Below are 19,740 nucleotides of genomic sequence, written 5' to 3'. Positions count from 1 at the left end.
AACCGGGATTCGAACCCACAATCATAGGTTTCTGGCGTGCCCAAGGGACGCAACCCTGCACAGCGAATCGCAGCGCCTTATACGACTGGGCCACCTGTGCCCCCAATTCGTCAGGAGCAGGTTGTGTAGCGTAAGTTTGGACGACCAAGGAATCGTTTTAACTGTGATATCTATCATTCAGGATTCTCTAAATCGGGGTTCGAGTTTACGAGACGCAACGATCTGATAAACATCTCTGTATGACGCCGGAGATTGGGTCATCGTAACCAAACGATATAGATAGTGGTTCATGTTGTCAGTCACTGGTTTACTGGAATATCTCTGACATTTTCCTTTGACCCAGCGATATACCAGCTATAAGGTCATCGTGACCTTCAAATAGTATTGTTGAGGGATAACCTGTATAAGGAATAACAGGAGTCGGGGGAATACTAATCCTCTCTTTAAGCCATCAGGGGCGGTGGGTTAGCCTTGTGGTTAAAGCGTTCGCTCGTCACGCCGAAGAACCTAGTTCGATTCCCAACATGGGTACAATGTTTAAAGCCTTTTTTTGGTGACCCTGTCGTGATATTACTGGAATATTGCTAAACGCGGCGTAAAACCATACTCGTTCGCTTTAAGCCATAACGCCGTGATATACCAGCAACCTAAAATTTTGTTGAACGTGGCATTAAACTCAGCTCGATCATGCCCTCGTGTCTATAGTTTTGTATGCTGCAGATGATGTTTTGCTTGGGTGGTCACCATATTGTATATCCATCCCTATTTCGTTTCGTATACCCCGTTCACATGCACTTCTATACATAGGTGTGTAAATTTGCAAACGTGTGTGTATATTTACACCAGGGGCAAGTGTGTACCATGTCTCGAGCAGGTGCAAATACAAATTTACACAAGTGCACTTCATGTTTTATGTTATCTAGTGAATGTTTATGCCAACGCCAGTGAATTATCTAATTAATATATCTGTGGATTTGCCAACACCAAACAAATTGGCAACAGGTCTATATTCTGAAGTTAGTGGTACTCAGAATACAGCAATACTAACTTTTATGCGGACACTCAGAGCTGGGCAGACACTGTTTTCTTTTGGTTTCAAGGAGTCAAAAGTTGTGTACAGATTGAATCAACACATATTGGTTCATGCGAAGATGTTTTGTAAGGTAACTCAATTCTCATTTCACGTTGATTGGAAAACAACTTTTTCATGTCGAAAGTCGTGAACAGACTGATAAATATGTGTGCCTCTCACAATTGACATGTTTTATTTACACATATTTAATTGTCGTGTGAAAACAGTCAGTGTGTTTATAAATACGTATGTATAGGTACACATGTGCAGACTTTCTTACGTGAGTAGATGTTGTGCACGTGAACGGGGTATAAATTCGTTCCTTTGACGTTTTATATTTGAGGATCCAGTCCATGTTTTATGAAATATTGGTTGGAAGTTGGAAAGCTGGCTAATTTGGCAATAAAACAACAGCAGCCAATGTGGAATATTATTACGCCGATTTTATTGCGTTTTAATTCGCATTAACTGTATGATCGTTGTGAATAATCAATCGTCTGCATTAAAGAAAAACAATATTCGTTATTTACTAACGCAGTCAAAAGTAATAACTCCGTTCCAATGACTCAATATTCCGGATAACCGTTGATCCAGACAACTTCACTTAATACGGAACCGTCCGGATTAACAGAGTTTCGCAGTACACAGGTGTGCGTGATGTACTGCTGGAAAATATTTAAGCATTGCTATGTATTTCCATACAAAATGGCATTCTTAGAAATCGTATCTTTTTTATATTTTGTCATGAAACTCATTTAGTTTGTTTACAGATTGACATATTACCCCGGTAACATATATTAACCTAAATATATGTAATGACATATTTTGTGACAAGTTCATAACAAGAATTATTGATTACCCTTTCTCCTGCTTTCTCTTCTCTTTCATCACATGATGGGCCTCCGTCCTTGTGACCATCTTGCGGAACTTACAGTGTTCTTATACATCGGGTATGAGGAGCACAGGTGGCCCAGCCCTCTAAGGCGCCGCAATTCGCTGTGCAGAGTTACGTCCCTTGGGCACGCCAGAAACCTCGTGGGTTCAAATCCTGGTCACCCCGATTGTGGTCCTAGGTTTGTCAGCACCATACCGTGCTCGTGGGTTTCACCGAAGTGGTAAACGTCTGAGCCCTGCATGACTTCGTGCTTTACTCTCACATTAAGCTGACACGCCGTGATATAACTGGAATACTGTTAAAAGCGGCGTTAAATCACATTCACTCACTCACTCATCGGTGTCGGCCATAGCATAGACATGTATCATTATAAAAATGAGGTCAAGGTCATAGGTGCATATTTCCTAAAGATACATGGGATTTGGAAATGTATGAAAATAAACAAGGAGAGTTGCTTAACTTTTCCCCCGGTGTATATATCACTATTCGTAATGTCTCTTTTGGTGATTACAGACCAGGGCCCCGTTCCTCAAAGCGATCTTAGCACTAAGGCAATCGTAAGGCCCATACTGTAACATAGACTTGCGGTCGTCGTAGTGCTAATATCGCTTTAAGGAACGGGGCTCGGGTCGCCGCAGACCACAGACCAAATTAACAATAGTTCGGTACAGTGCCATTTTATGTGTTAGCTGTCGAGTTCCTGACATTTTAACACGGCTCCTCCCTTTGCTACTAATCATTCCATGGTCTACGAAACCCTAGGTGGCCATTATCCGAATTTATTTGGCCATTAATGTTAAGCGGACATTCAACGTCGCAACACTGTTACAATTTATCTGAAAGAGACTCAGTCAGGAAATAATGTCTTCACTGTTATTCACTGAAAAGTTCCACTTAATGCGTCTGTAAGATGAAGAAACAAGAAGGTGATAAAACCAATGATTTTTTTCAAAGAAACGGAATTAACACCGCTTATTCAGTCCCGTTAACATAATGAAACTCTTGCCTGACTAGAAAATTAGGAGCTGATGCACTTAAAAGGGTTCCAAGCCGCCTATTTACACGTATAACTCTATCGTGAAGCTGACGCTGTAATAAAGACAGTTAAACGAATACTCAAATATACAAACTATTATACTGTACTAACGGCCTAACGATTCCAAGTGGTGCCAGAACTGTTTAACACAACGCAGCACTATGCTGATGTAAGAGCTACCTAACCCAGAGTCTTGGACAGTCGCCAAAAGCGGTGCCAAGTGTTCGGCGGAGGCTATATCGGTTACTGAAGTCATTTCCTTGATACTTTCATCGGAAGCAGAGAGAAGAAGTATGGGTGTAGATATATGTGAGGCTATTGTTTGACCCACATTATCGCTATACCGCCGATGTTCGGGAACGCCGACACTTGTCTTGGGAATCGAACCCAGGATTCCGCGTAACGAGCGAACGCTATAACCCCTGTAGTCGTCGTTTTGTATGGGTTCACAATTTGGCTATATTACAGAACCATATGTTTGTCGTTTTGCATTTTTTATGTCTTGATTTTCAGCATGTTAGAAGAATATTTTGCGCAAAATAATGGTAAAAGCGCCATTTGCTGTATAGTTCCCCAAATAAGAAATTCTTGTTTAAAATTGTATCCTGCATTGAATTGCTGGCGAAATTCATTTTTTTCATGGTGAAATACAGAAACCGAAATAGATTTTCCAATAAAATCTACTTCTTCTCATGAAATGGCGTTTTTTTTAATTTTTTTTGTTAACTCCGCACTCAGCAATAGTCCAGCTATATGGCGTAAATAATCGAGTCTGGATAAGACAATCCAATGATGGACATTATGATCATCGATCCATGTAATTGGGATACGATAATATCATCTACTAAGTCAGCGAGCCTGACCACCCGATCCCGTTAGTCGCCGCTTACGACAAGCATAGTCGCCTTTTTCGGCAAGAATGGGTTGCTGAAGACCTATTCTACCCCGGATCTTCACGGGTTCATTTGACGTGAACCAGGAAGTGTGGAAATCTAAGCAACAGTGTTTATTTATCAATATGATATCAGGAATTTCGGTATCTCAGACATTTATTTGAAATGAGATTGGTATCATGTGTAAATGTTTGGAAAAGTTACATTGAAGTTTGTAATATACCACTCAGAACAAGTTTCAGAACAGCCACAATTGGGAGGCTGTGTGTTACAATACCCGCCAGCCATGCAGATTAACTACAGTCGTGTGACCGAATCGGGTGTTCTTTGCTTCTATTGAGTAGTATGAATGAAAATAGGAAAGGGGATATGTTTTCTTTTATTCCCGCTGTATATGTTCACAGACATACTGCTGGCTGGGTAAACGCAGAACGCATTCTCCCAGGATCTGTTCTGACATTAGGGGGGCGGTCGTGTTGCCTAGTGGTTAAAGCGTTCGCTCGTCACGCCGAAGACCCGGGTTCGATTCCCGACATGGGTACAATGTGTGAAGCCCATTTCTGGTGTCCCCCGCCGTGATATTGCTGGAATATTGCTAAAAGCGGCGTAAAACCATACTAACTCACTCTGACATGAGGAAGTTACTTCTGTTAAACATCCATCTTTTCATTGCATATTCGCAGTAACAAAGTGATGACATTAACAGACTACATGTTATTTTTGTCTAAGAAAATCATTTTCTTTTGCCTGGTTTCGTGTGTCATCCTCCTAAGAAAGTGAAAACAATGCGACTATTTACATTGACTGCGCGCATCTCTCCCGTCGATTGGCGAGACATTCGCTTTAACATTCCCATCAACCGCGATTCTATTTTTAATTTAATCTTTCCCGTTTTATCGTTATAAGTATCCTTACGTAATTAATTTCTAAATGTCAATCTTAAGGTCTGATTCCCAATGGTAGCATCACACAATCATCCTCATACCAACACGTAGTCTGCATCTACAATAACGGGCAAAAGAAAGTATACACTTGAAAATTTGATTTGACCAAACTATTTTAAACATTATCAAAACGTAACTAGGCTGATAATAGTCGTCGAAACACTTCAAACCTAATGTAAAAAATACACAACAAAGATACCCGCATCAAAGTCATCACCATCGAATAACATTTCTTGTTTGTTTCATTCTCAGCAGCCATCAAACATGGGTGTATACTTTCTTTTGCCCGGCAGTTTACCTGTGTCTTCTCTCCCTATTACTTCAGCAGTAAAAGAAACTCTGGCACACTTCTGTCTAATCCTCTTTCTCTGGCACCACGTGGCTACCGTTATGTTATTGTTGGCAAGTGGGTGTAATTTCTATGGAAACGCGGTTTTTTTTAATCCCAATCTCTTGACGTAAGACGGACACATTCAGACAAAACATTTTTTTAACGAAAACATTCATTTCCAAAGCTTTGGTAACAGTTCAAATCTGTTTATGTCTAAACGCGAAGTATATCTTAAAGAAAACTCTCAGTGAACGCCTTTAATCTCTTGCCTTTGAAGTGTCTGCCAGTTTTCATTTTACAAACAGCGAGGTATTTATTCCCATCAGGTGCGAGGAAAATAGTTTTGAGAAAAAAACAGGTTTTAAAATCAGTTACAGTTAAAGAATGTTTTCGTTAGGGCATACGCGATTTCCTAAGTGATTTGAGTTTGGTTAGGTATGTCTGCAGTCAGTTTTTGGGAAAGGTAATATCTAAAAAGAAACCATTGATCAAACGTCAAATCAGAAATTGCATTTGAAGTTGAATGAACAAATTTAACAATGTAAACTGCAAACATTAACTGATATCTTTCAAAGAGACAATACAAACGTTCTTGAAGTCAAAAACTGTAAATCCAAAGGTTTTTTTCTGAAACGATTTTTCAACGAAAGTGTGAGTGCATTTCAGCCAGTACTAACCCTTTTAGAAGTAGGTGATTATATTGAGAGCAACCTAGCAGATATAGTTTATGGAATCTCCTGGAAGTCATAGGGTTATTGCCGCGACTTAGCATACATATCGTAACAGTGACGCCCCAGTCAGAGAATTTGATACACTTAATGGCGCCTGTAAGCACCTGGACGATAGCGCCAGATAGGCTGACAGGAACATTTGTAATTACTTTGTATACGGTCGGTTACAAATATCAGTACGAGCATCATTTTCTGTTCATAATGTTTTTTAAATCAAACTACCATATTACAACCATCACGTGTAACATCTCCGACTGATTTAAAGACTATAAACTATGTTTATTAGAGATGTAATATACATATATTGACACACAATATTATTGCCCAATTATCAATTTCCCTGGCCCTTGCGGACGCCTCAACTACTGTTTTATAAAGTTGTCTAAACACTCACGTTAACTCGATTGTTGCAGTATTTAATTAACCCCGTAACAAATTGTAGCTGTAATTATTGGGCCCCTCGACGGACTGCTGTTGTAACCGCCTCCCTACGTCAAGTGCGTCACCGCCGACAAAGGCTATATTGATCGGGGCTGTCTATTGGTGATGATGTTTACCTAATAGTCGACAAGTGTGATGCGAGCGCTTATGCTTGAGTTATTAATATGGATTTCTACTTGTAGTACTGTCGAGGGATTTCAACTTATCGGAAACACTTCCGATCGGACCCAGGGACATGAGTGTTTGTTTGTTTGTGTCATTGTAGTTGCAACTCATTACGTCTTGATTTGTGTCGTTGAAATTATTTTTTTGCTGATTAAGGTTAAAATCGTTCAGTAAACTGTGTAGCCGAAATGTGTTCAGAAAAATACAAAAAGAAGAGAGCGCCTTAGGGAATAGGTCTTCCGGTAATTGTAATATTTATTTCCTGTTTATTTGTTAATATTTGTTACAATGAAAATGAAATCAATATATAACCATTTCTTTCAAATAGCATTGATAGATGGATTTTTTTCTTTTATGACTACAAATAGGAATAACAATATCCTTGGTTGTCGCAAAATCGTCGCAATGCTTCATTAAGCTATTAATTCAATTTTAGTAAGTACTATTATCTCGTGATAAAAAGATGTGATTTAATTGTTGTATATTTGAGTATGAAATGCAAAAGGTATATCGCTATAACAAACTACTTTTTATCTTCACCAAATTAGAATTTTATTTGATGTGCTGTAATCTAATATCCCCTTATACAACTACAGCTATTGTACGAAACTATCTGGGAAATGATTGTATTTGGTGATTATGTACAGCTAATTAACGGACGTAATTATTCCTAATAATGAAACTGGTGTCTGTTGCTTGTGTTTCTATGGGATAAATGGCGCACGAAATCGACATGACATAAACCAGCTGACAGTTAATTGACAGAAGGGCGCCCGTCAATAAACGTGAAACGTACAAGCAATGGATGTGTCTTTGACAACGCCGCTATTGCAAACTGGTAATTTCTATATTCACGCGTCAAGATTGTCATCCAGATTGTTTCTGTGTGAAGGTCGGGGTGTTTTATGAATATGATTTGTAAGAAATTGACATTGATGAAGAGGAGATTGGCAATGAAGTTCGAGAATTGGTTAGACAGGATGTCGTATAAATTGATACGTTCCAACTTGAAATTTACTCATCTGGTTAGAACGTAGATTAATATATTTTTTGTCCAACGTGAGGCAGGGTAAGGAGTGGATTGAGACGTGGTGAGGATTGTGTTTAAATGACGTATGGATTAAAATACACACGGATGTTTAAGCTGTGAACTGATATTGTAAGAAACTTGAAAATAGCTCCATACTGTGGCTTCGTTCATATTAAGGAATTACAGCGATGGCGCCCTTGTTAAGTATTACAAGTCGCACTCGTTTTCCCAACAGAACATTTCACGCCAAAATAATTTTGATACTTGGCACTAAATTTCTGAAACCTGTTTGTGAAATTGACTGGATCTATGACATGGTTCCGAAATTTAGAATCAGGACTAATCCGGATCTTTCCATTTCGGACCAAATTTACGGTGCCGAATTTGCGATGTTAATTTCCCATGAGGCAATCTTACTCGGACCACTGTGGAAACCGGTTTAAACTACCAGTTCCACGGGTTTAGACAGATTTCACGGTACATGCACGCTATCACATTATAGATAGGAATTCTAATTGTTGTAGTGCCTTCATGTGACACAATCTGTGAAAATAGCTGAGTTAGTGAGTGAATAACGCTTGAAGCCTTAACAGCGATACTTAGCCGATTTTCATGAATGTACCCCCTTTGTCACATCACAAACAGATGATAGCCCGCGTTGACGTCACTCGTTTTTATTATCAGGCGTTTTAAACTTAAATGGCCATACATTCACATTCCTTAAATTTCTTCTTCGCTGCGGCCATCTTGGTGACGTCATGATATTGCTGGCAGATATCACATGTTTAGAGTGGTAGAGCGTCGGCCCGGAGAGCGGAAGGTCCGGGGTTCGATCCCCGGAACCGTCATACCAAAAGACGTTAAAAGATGGTACCTGTTGTTACCCTGTCTGGTGCTCGGCATTAAGGGGCTGAAACAAGGACTCGGAGTCAGTATACTGTGTCTGAGTGGGGTATTCATGTTAACTGCAGCATGGTATCTCAGTGAGCTAGCATCTTAAATCGGCATCAGTCCGACTAGCACACACACACACACGCACGCACGCACGCACGCACGCACGCACGCACGCACGCACGCACGCACGCACGCACACACACACACATGCATGCACATCGCTATATAAGTGCAATAATCTTGGACGCGACGTTAAACCCCTTTCACCTCACCTCACCTCACCTCACCTCACCTCACCTCACCTCACCTCACCTCATATGTTTACGTCAGTTTTCTTTTAGATACTGTATTTTAATGATGTAATTGAATCTTATATTTGTATTTCGTATGGTTTACTGTTACAGATAAATAAGTGGGTATAATCCCGAGCACTCTCGGGTTATTTACAAAGATCCAAGAGTTATGGTGAATTAATAATTCCAAGTTTTAAGATCAAAGCTGGGGCCACACAATAGCGTATTAATTTTTCTTTAAAGTAAATAGGTTTGCATTTACAATCCAACGTTATAAAATCCTCTCAAATGATTTCTGAATATGAAATCGACAGGTAATATTTCGGTGTAAACATGCAGGACAATGTTTTCACGGCGAATTTTTTTCTTTACCTAAGATTTTAAAAATACTCTTCCGGCCTCAGTCGGTTTATTGTGGAATGTGGACAATGAATTAATTCGGAAGAGGAATAAAGAAAGTGTTTACCGATTAGAGGTCTCTTAGCTCGGAGTAAATATGCCAGTGCAAACTTTTGAATCTCCTATGGTGGCCCCAACCCGGAAGGGTAAACAAACGAAACGAAAAGTGTGTCGAAGTTGATAACAAAAGCCTACAGCAAGTTAGCTTCGTGTATAATGAGAAGGAAACCGTGGAGTATTTGTTGTGGGCGTTGGCGATATATTGGTGGGGGTATTTTGTTGAGTGTGGGGACGGAAGTCCCTAAATTAGAACCTTTGGAACGATTTTCTCCATTGAGATCTATTGGCATCTTGCCACATTGCGTATTTTGGAATGAATGAATGATTGAATAGTTATTATTTGAGCAGAATGTTATAATATGGACAGTTGAACGAATGAGTATGGTTTTACGCCGCTTTAAAAATCTGTATGGGACTTTTGGATTACTGTTATCATTTTTATTATTATTATTATCATCATTATTATTATTATTATTATTATTATTATTATTATTATTATTATTATTATTATCATCATTATTGTGGGTATGGATGTTTCCTTTCAAGAACTATGGAGAAACAGTTAACAGAAGCAGTTAATATCGGTAGAAGTGCATGTAGAATTATACAGTGTTTGATGAACATTGACCGTAGGGTGCATGAAATATTGCACTAAAAATGAAAATAATATCGATAGTTCTGCTTGTCTGCTCTTTTTCTCAGTGACAAAATATATTCCACAAAAATGTTGAAGAATCTCGGGTAATTCAATTCTATTTCATGGATTTACTAAAAACGTTGTTTGAGGGATACTTAATTTATTATGTTAAACTCTATTACCATACACATAGTCACATCCGACAACTAAGTGATTTTTCTCTTTGATTTATTTGATTGAATTTCTGTCTTTTGTTCGACATAATTACCGCTAATATGTACACGTTCCCCCCGTGTGCTGATTGGCCCTCCTGGGACCCCCTGCGACGGTAGGAGAACGCCAAACGCCAAACTCCATCTCATCAATATTCATTACTAAGAGGGTAATGATCCCCGTTGTCGTCCTCAGATCAATTTCCGCGTCTTTTTTCCGTCTATCATATTATTGGGGTAATTATAGGGACTGAAGAACAAGAGATGTGCTGGAGGAATCCATCTGTCTTTTTTAAGTGGCACATTATTGGGGAACCGCCTCGTCTCCTTACCTCCAAGACAACATAGGTGCACTGTCCACCTATCAAGGCACAACACTTTCTAGCGCAATATAATAAAAGGGGAGGCGTCTTAATGTCTCGTTTGAGCCAATTAAAATTTAAAAAGTTATTTTTTTACATGAATTCTGACAAGTAGCCTGGCACGATCGAGACTTACAACACGGTCATTTAAAAGTTATGACCACATGGAGTGTAAATGATAATTGTTGAAATTCGACTGATATCACCCTATTTGATAGTGATTCATGAACACTTTTTTATGATATAGTCGGAATCGGACAATGGAGTCTGATTTTAGTAGATAGTTTCTGTGATTGTGGAAAGGGTTTTTGTCTCTTTTGTTAACTTCTTGACACACCTAATTATTAGCATGTCAATGTGACTAACATTTGCTTTTACCTTTTCTTAATCTCTTGAGACAATTGGTAATGTTCTTTTGAACTAAAGCCTCTAAACTGAGGCTTTTAGGCACAGCTTAGCCTCACATCTTTAGTCTGTATTCCCTGAAGCCCAAAACATGCAAGCCTTAAAAAATAGTTACACGTATTCTAATTCTCATCTTCATGAGCAATTCTAATCACTGACCAAATTATTTCTTACAGTTTTCTAATTTCTGGTGTCGGGCAAAACTGGTAGGCTTAACTCCGATTTTACGCAAGCCTTTAGCCACACATTACATTCAATACGACATACTAATTCTACATACTCAATATTTACACCATGTGGGACAATTGTGACATTAATTGTTTTGTGGAACATGTTCTTCCCTCAATGAAGGCGTTCGCTCCTCTGTTCCCGACTGACACACGTCAGTCCCTCTGCAGACCCGTGAAGATTCCAGGGTAGAATAGTTCTTCAGCAACCCATGCTTGCCGTAAAAAGTGACTATGCTTGTCGTAAAAGGCGACTAACGGGATCGGGTGGTCAGGCTCGCTGACTTGATTGATGCATCTCATCAATCCCAATTGCGTGGATTGATGCTCATGATGTCAATCACTGGATTGTCTGGTCCAGACTCGGTTATTTACAGACTGCCATCATATAGCTGGAATATTGCTGACTGCGGCGTTAAACAACAAACCAACAACAACAAAAACATATTTTCATAAACAAAATGTTACATCTTTTGCTTGTGTTTTGTCGTGAGTGGGTACATGTGCAACTGTTTGCGTTTTTTCAGTATGAAAATACATGTACATGTATATACTTTTCATCTGTTGCCAGATGCATATAAAACTATTCACGCTTATAGACATAGGGAGATACTTAAAAAGATTATATTTTAGGAGTAATATTAAGCTAGAATAAATAAACACACTAAATAAACCATCAGAGAGCCAGTAGCGTACTTTAACTACTCGCTGCCCAAAGAGTGTCCATACCTTATGTATTACAACGTTGCTGAATAATAACAAAATATCAATAACGTATACGGGACAATATTCGAATGCGTTCCTGATCTCTACCACAACAGTTCAATCAACCTTTCTGGCTAGCACAACACAGCCATGATAGCCCCTTTCACCGGTTGTCAGAATCTGTAAGTTGATGTACAAATTGTCAAAACCATCTTTTCATTTAATGCTACACATACCCACAGCAATAACCCACATAGATAATAGACGTCCACATAAAGGGGCAGCTAACTGAAATCTTGGCAATGCAAAATAAACTCACCGGGGCCAATAGGATAATATTCTTTCAATGACGTTCAGCCACCCCAAACGTTACGGGTCTGGTAAAATCTGACAATGCGCGGAAACTACAGACCATGTCGGCAAATATCAAGTCTGTATACTATAGTTATGTGGTCGGAGCAAGTGTGCTACATTCTTTGATAGTAATTCGAAGCTGGAGTGGACAATAAATGTGGAGGTATACAATCGCCTTGGGTACTCCCAATGCAGTCAAGCATTTAATATGCTATTTAACTGTTGTGTCCTCAAGGCCCCGCCGGCTGTCTTTTAGATGTAGGGTTAAGAAAAATGAATAATTGAGGTCAGTAGACTATTTTCTATTACACCGTATAAAGTCAGCCTAAAACAGTTCCACAAAACCTGAATTATTAATTCGACCATTTATAGATAATGATACAATGATGAAATGAAAGGCTTGTATGGCAAATCAGCGAGTGGGTGAATTGTATTTCGTTGTATCTTTATAGTAGTGTGTCGAGCCTGGGAAAAAGAAACTTGTGGTCGATAGCGTGAGCAACGACCAAGACATCCAGGGACACATCCTCAATTATCCAGGGTCGTACATCCCAATTCTATTTTAATAAATACCCCGAACCCATTTGCCACCACAGCATCTTCCCGAGGCAAAGGCGTTAACTGATTATAAAGTTTCCACCATTGTCGAACTTGGCTGGAATTTCCAGGCTCGATCGTAGCGCCACCAGTGCCTGTTACGAGTTATGTCCCTTCAACATCCCTTCTATAGACCAAAGAGGTTCCACCTCTCGTATCACTTGCAATTGTTTCAAACAAAATGGCGGCGCCCAGTCAATAATCAAGATCTATATTGTAATAAAACGGGCCTTGCCTCGCGCACCTTGATCAAAAACATGAAAAGATTTGCAAAATATGTGTCGGTGCCCAGTTGGTGGTACACATGCTTTGCAAATCCTTCAGTCGGCCGAAATCTGCACGTGGAAATCCATGTTGTTTACGAACCGAATGTCCTGTTTGTTACACAATTTTAATGCTCTGGAATACAAGCCTAGTACGGCAACTGGAAACTGGGCTTAAATAGTCAGTTAACTCCCTTGCCTCGGGAGGTGAGGTGAAATTGGGTTTAACGTCGCGTCCAAGATTATTGCACTTATATAGCCACGTGCACGCACGTGTATGTGTGTGTGTGGCTGCTTGTACTAGTCCGGACTGATGCCGATTTATAGTGCTAGCTCACTGAGATACCATGCCGCAGTTTAACATGTATACCCCACTCAGACACAGTAAACTGACTCCGAGCCGACCAGTTCTTGTTTTAGCCCCTTAATGCCGAGCGCCAGACAGGGTAACAACAAGTACAATTTTTTAACGTCTTTTTGTATGACGCGGCCCGGGATCGAACCCTGGACCTTCCGCTCTCCGGGCGGACGCTCTACCACAAGACCACGGAGGCGGTTCTTGCCTCGGGAACGAGGAGAACAGAGAGTAAAACCCCTTGATATACCTCCATGTCAGAATGATAAGATCTGATTGGTCCACGTGATCTTGATAAAATATTTTGTATCCCGCCTTAGAGGGAAATAAATTTCTCAGCGGGAGAATATATCCCTTATTATTACCCGCCACGAACCTAAGTTAAGTTGCAGTAATATCACAAGGGGCACGTGGGGTTTTGTAAAACCTCCCGCAGGATGCAGAAAACCCCATAAACCCCTCGTTATTCGCTACAACGTATAATGTAATCACTCCACTCCATGTAAAAAATGAATTCTTGCTGTCGGTCTGTCCAAGTTTTTTTCTTTGACGTCATCCTCAAGCAAGAAGTAGCAAAATTGTATTTGCATCTAAATTGCCTGGAAAAAGAAAGTACACAAATTTGATTTGAGCAAAACACTGCAAACGTTTCCTGGCTGAAACACTGCAAATCTAAGGTCAAAAACATCAACTATGACACCTGTATCAAATACCTCATCATCGAATAACCATTTCTTGTTGGTTTTATTTTTATCCACCATCAAACAGGGGTGCATACTTTCTTTTTCCCGGCAGTTCGTTTTGCATATGTCAGTAAGTTTCTGATTATCTTCTCGGGGTTAATTTGGTGAAATGTTTTAAACTATATCTGGACAAAATACGTCAGAGAATATAATTATAAATTTATTTTACAATAAATTTGATTAAATGTTCAACCAACAGCTGACAGTAAAGCAAAGCATCAACAACAACTCTGAACAATGAAGGGTTATCATCGGAAGAACACTTAGTAAACGAATCCTCTTAAAATTCATCCTCATTCCAAGAACACCGTTAGATTTCCTTTTTGAAAATAGCGGTTTGAACATAATGCCCATTCATGAATAACAATGGACATTTTCCGGCTTTAGTTGGAGTGGACAGGGGATTTTGTTAATTATTCGTTCTTAGAATTGATTCCATTTATATCCCCTGTGTGATTATCGTCCATTTCTAAAAGACAGTGGTCCATTCAATCAAGGCAAGAGAACCCGTTACCATGACGCTGTCATGTCCAACACCAAATTTCAAAACCCGGCTGACCAAACCATCTGCTTCCAATCACATTAATGCGCATGCGTCGTGGTGCGGAGCTGTCAAGATGGCCGCGATTTCTGCCACTAGTGGGTTTGTTTGGACATATTGCAGGAATTAGTTTATCTGACCTACCGAAAACGTGTATACGGCCCTGATAGAGATTGTGTCGGTGTTATCAGGCTCTTTTATTTGGAAGGGGTGTGTGTGTGAGATTGCTCCCCATTGAATGTCTTCTCTTATCGGCACGCGCTACCGACACGTGACCTTTTAGAACGTGCTGAGCGCGTGAGTTAGTGATTGTAACTGTCGATATCTTCCGAAAGAGATCAATTTGAGAATATTTGCTTAAAGAAAACGGAAGCAAAGTTGGTGGCAAAACAATTAGGTCCCATCCTTACATGCTTATACTGTCGATCGCTCAAAAGTAATCGGATCAGGTTGTGGCGCGTGTTTGCACGTGCTGATCTTTCGGAGTGCCTTCAAGGATTTTCCATATCTCGGTATTATACAACTCATACGCCATCGTCACCGCCAGTTGTGTTTATTTTGGACTGGTATCATCCCAAACGAACTCTCGAAAAAAATTGTGCAATTAAACACGTTCGTCTTAGTAAACCTTAACGCTGTGTTGAACTGATTTGGCGCATCGTCGCTCTTGGTGGCATCAAGTGAAATATTTCTTAATCTATGAAAATAATATCACGATAATAACATGTGCGTAAAACATTTCGTTGGACCCATATGTATATTTGTGTAGTTGTGGTGGGATATATACATATTGCTCTAAAATGTAAGACGCGATAGACGTAAGGGAGCCCACCTGGCCTGTGTAGATACCTATTATTTCAATATTTCTGCAGCTAATTTCAAATAAATACCGCTTCAAAATAAAAGGATCTTTGACTGAGTGTTAAACTAAAATCTAAAACTTTATAAATAAAATATATAAATTCTACTATTGCTAAAATAACTATATATGTCAATTTCTGCTGATATCTGCTGACATGTGCATATTTATAATGCGCCAAATCCGCACCAATCATTTCTCAAAGCGTTACGTTATCACCCCGGTCAATGGATCAGAATGCACTCAATTTTCATTCTCAACTCCCTGGGGATCATGCAACCCAAGCTGCTTGTGAACCGCTAGACGGTTAGCAGTCTACCATCTCCTACCTATCTCATCTTTTCAGTGTCGGTGCATAATATTTCAACATTCCATTTATTTACTCTCAGAAGATGGGATGTAAATGAATATATGTACGCTCTTATATAACGCTTTGGAAGAGCTCTAAATGTAAGGCGTCCATATAAGATTGTATAACGACGTCCAAGTGTGGATGCGTAATTATCTGCGATGAGTATACATACAGCGGCGATATATTACTTCCCTATACAATAGCTAACAGTGCAGTTCTATTTTTACATTGCTATTAAAAGCAAGTCACAAACCCCAGCGAGTTTATCGATTGAGTCAGGCTCGCTTATGTAGCTGCGCATGTTATGGCCTAATTTCCCAGGGTAATACGTCAGCACGGTGGCCGAGTGGTTAAGGCGTTGGACTTAAGATCCAATGGACGTATGTCCGCGTGGGTTCGAACCCCACCCGTGCTAGTAACTTTTTACATATTTTACATCACATAAAAGTACATTCGACACAGTGTAATGTGTCTTGAATGTCGACAGGTGTGAATTACTCTATTAAAGGGTCATAAACTGCTAACGGTTTGAAAAGGCTGTACGTTACGTTGTGTTAACTAATCAAGGCGTGTTGTAAAACGCATCCCAAGGCTATTGAATTGAGTTTACTGGTAATCTGATTCAATTATGAATTCGCCTGAAAGAAAACAACCGAAAATGAATAAAAACGGCTGCGTATCGTCACGCATGGGGAAAACGTGGTGATGTTATTTTATGTTTCCGACAATAAATTCAGAATTGGTCTTTATGGTTGAAAAAACACGTTAATTCTCGGTCCGTTCACACTTAATTATGTATTGAAATGACTGATATTCTCTTGCAGGCGTCTCTAATTTGGATTTGAAGGTCATAGACACGAAACTGAGACAATAGAATTAAATATTTCTTGGGTAGTATTGGTAATAATATAACCTCACCATGATGTGTAAATAAATAAGTAAATAAATCCAAATATCAAGTTAAAACAATGATCCACATTGCAATGTAAAATGAATATAACAGTAAACATATACGTTTTTGATATGAATAAGGGTCAAGATACGTAAGTAAATAAAATACACAGGTGTGATAGTAATTCCACGTTAACAACAACAACAACAACAACTACAACAACAACAAAATGATGATTATAGAACCACATGATCTAGAGCATCGATGACGCAGATACACATCTGACGTAATATTCTGTCACTGTTGACGTCATGTGGACAATGCTCGCTTCTCAACAGGGTTCTTGATAAAATCATTTTTTTTTATTATTATTATTATTTTATTTAGTACAGCTAAGACTGCACCATGTATTATATTCGTAAAGATATCATTATTCGTGTATTTTTTCGCTCGTGAAATTAAAAAAAGTCGTTTCTTAATTTTTTAGCATGCTTACTCTACCATACCATTCTTCTTAGACAGATGACACTTTCAGATAACCTGTCGGTTCGAGTCCTCGTTTTCCTTTTTTTTAAGCTAATCAGTAATTATACTTCTTTCGTATAAAAATGAAAGATAAAAATGATCGTGATACCTATTTCAGAAATGAAATAAAAGTAAAACAAGATCTTTGAAATGTTACATTCGGTGAATTCGACATTATACAGGATACACTGATGGAGCGACATCTTCTATGTTTTATAAGTTCCATATTTATTGCACGAACATATTTCTATCTATATTATGCGGCAATCCATTCGCGACGGCAAACTCTTTTAATTATAAATAAAATCGTACGGTACAGATATCATATAACTGAATCCTATATTTTGTTCCGAAGTCTCACGTTGATATCAATATTTTAGATGTATTAATAAATATACAATATTTCCACTGCAGAAACTGAAACATGATATCAAAAATTAGAATTAAGTGTGAACAAAATAGATTGTTCTGTGTCGACATAGACACATATTGTCGGATATTACAAACTATAGGCTTAAAGAGAGGTCGTTTAATTCCATGAAAATCTACAAGCTTGGCATCATTGTTTGTGTTAAAAGAGACGTTCGGGTGTAACGAACTGATTAAAGTCCCCTCGAATTTCGTTATATGCGGTTTGACTGCATAGTCTACTCGAGAGTCCTGTGTTCGAAATAAGTGCTTGTCCTGTATTCAGTGATCAGTAATATTCAAGGTTAACAATTAGTCGTCGGGGTCTCTGCCTGGTAATAGTCATAAACTGCTCGGCTAAAGAATAATGCACCCATGTTTGATGGTGGCTAAAAGTGAAACAAACAAGAAATTGTTTGTCGATGGTCATGTATTTGATACGGGAAAATTACGCTTGCAGTGTTTTCTGTCTGATAACGTTTTGAGAACGTTTGTAAATTTTTGGGGAAATCCAGTATTCAAGGGTATACTTTCTTTTGCCTTGCAGTTATATCCATCTAACTTCTCAGGATTCATACATTTTTATTACACTAGTGAACATCTGAACTATTATTATTATTATTATTATTATTATTATACCGGACTTGTCCATATACCTATCTGCTGAAATGCGGTGTATTTGTCCCCCCCCCCCCCCCCCCCCCGACCAGTGGACTGTCGGTCATTATAAACATTATATCATACCAGTCATGACAGACATATAATTTACATCCCACACATTGACGCCTCGCCTCGTGGTAGGTATAGGATGTGATTGGCTGGATATTTATCTTTGCTGCGGGATCAAACTTATAACGAGACACGACCCGGTCCGTCTGTCTAGCTGCCCATATCATATTTATTGAACTATAACACAAGGTCGTTGTACAATGGGAGAAACAGCTGGTCACTATATTTGAGGCGTTATATTTCAAACTTATCTCGGTATTAATGATTAAAATATTAATTTAAAAACCTGTTTCTCAGTATTCGTTTATTTCTTTAAGTATCATTTCTCATCTGGTCTAAAGCTTGTCAAAAATGTGAAAAAGTGATAAAACTACTGTTTAAAGAATTTAATTAGTATTTTTCAGCGATTTCGTGCTGTTGAGTATTGTATGCTCGTACTGGTTATGGTCGCAAGAGTTTTCGCTAGATATTTGTCCGTACTCTCTGATGGTGATCGTGAGAGCTTCGTCTCCGCTTCACGTGGTAGATGTTGAAGTTATCGCCTTGTAAACGGTATACTACTTTCTGTCAGATTGTGTAACATGTTCATTGTGTAGTCTCTACTATCTGTTCCTCGAAAGGAACACTTATTGGAGGCCAATCTTGATGTCAACCAGTGTCAACCCGAATATTCAACCACACCCTCTTCATCCTTTGAGCCACCCATGACTCACTCATGGCTGTGACACTTTATACCAATAGCTTTGTCTATACAAGCTTCTTTCTTGACACACGGACATCAATAAACATTTATCGTTTTTATTGATAAACGTCGGTGGAATGAAAAAGAAATTCAAACAGAGACACGTGGTGCTAACGGCGATAAATTATTGATACCATCTATTAATTCTATCAAAATAAGTTGCATAATACATCGCTTTACGTGTCTTTGAGGAAATTGCGTTTTCTGATACAAACAATCAATTTTACGACAACCTGGGGATTTCAATGCCTCCGAACATAGTGATCATCGCTTTTGAAAAACATTTTACAATTTTATCATTCTGAATAGAATCTGAAAATGGCGACAAGGATGTCACGTGCCTTAATTGCTCACTGATCATGCATGGTGAAAATTATTGCAAGAAGCGAACCGAAAACGCTTCAACTTTTATTCGCGTAACTACCACAAAAGGAGAAATTTCGTTTAGAGTTTGAATGAATGTTTATATTTTATTAGGTTTTAATAGCAGCGGCGTGTGTAATGAGGCGAAGAGCATAATGACATTTTTGCAAGCGTTGTCACGCGGTCTAAGAAATATTTATACTGGTTTAAGTTAGCAGCTGATTAGCGTTGTGCGTCCTTGTGGTGGTATCTTAAAGCGGCATTTATGTATGCATCCAAGTAAAG

At 39.0% G+C, this 19,740-nt stretch overlaps 1 protein-coding gene and 1 non-coding gene across 2 annotated transcripts in view; both read left to right on the top strand.

The window, feature by feature from the left end:
- Positions 1-19,740, top strand: part of LOC139470184 (polycomb complex protein BMI-1-A-like) — a 113,456-nt gene that overhangs the window by 26,718 nt on the left and 66,998 nt on the right. The window lies entirely within an intron of this gene.
- Positions 16,129-16,211, top strand: Trnal-uaa (transfer RNA leucine (anticodon UAA)). The gene has a single exon. It is a non-coding gene; the product is annotated as a tRNA-Leu (tRNA).

Source organism: Haliotis cracherodii, unplaced genomic scaffold (assembly GCF_022045235.1).
Source record: "Haliotis cracherodii isolate W230 unplaced genomic scaffold, xgHalCrac1.p SCAF_20, whole genome shotgun sequence".
NCBI classification, from domain to species: domain Eukaryota; kingdom Metazoa; phylum Mollusca; class Gastropoda; order Lepetellida; family Haliotidae; genus Haliotis; species Haliotis cracherodii.
This window is presented reverse-complemented; position numbering and strand designations above follow the sequence as displayed.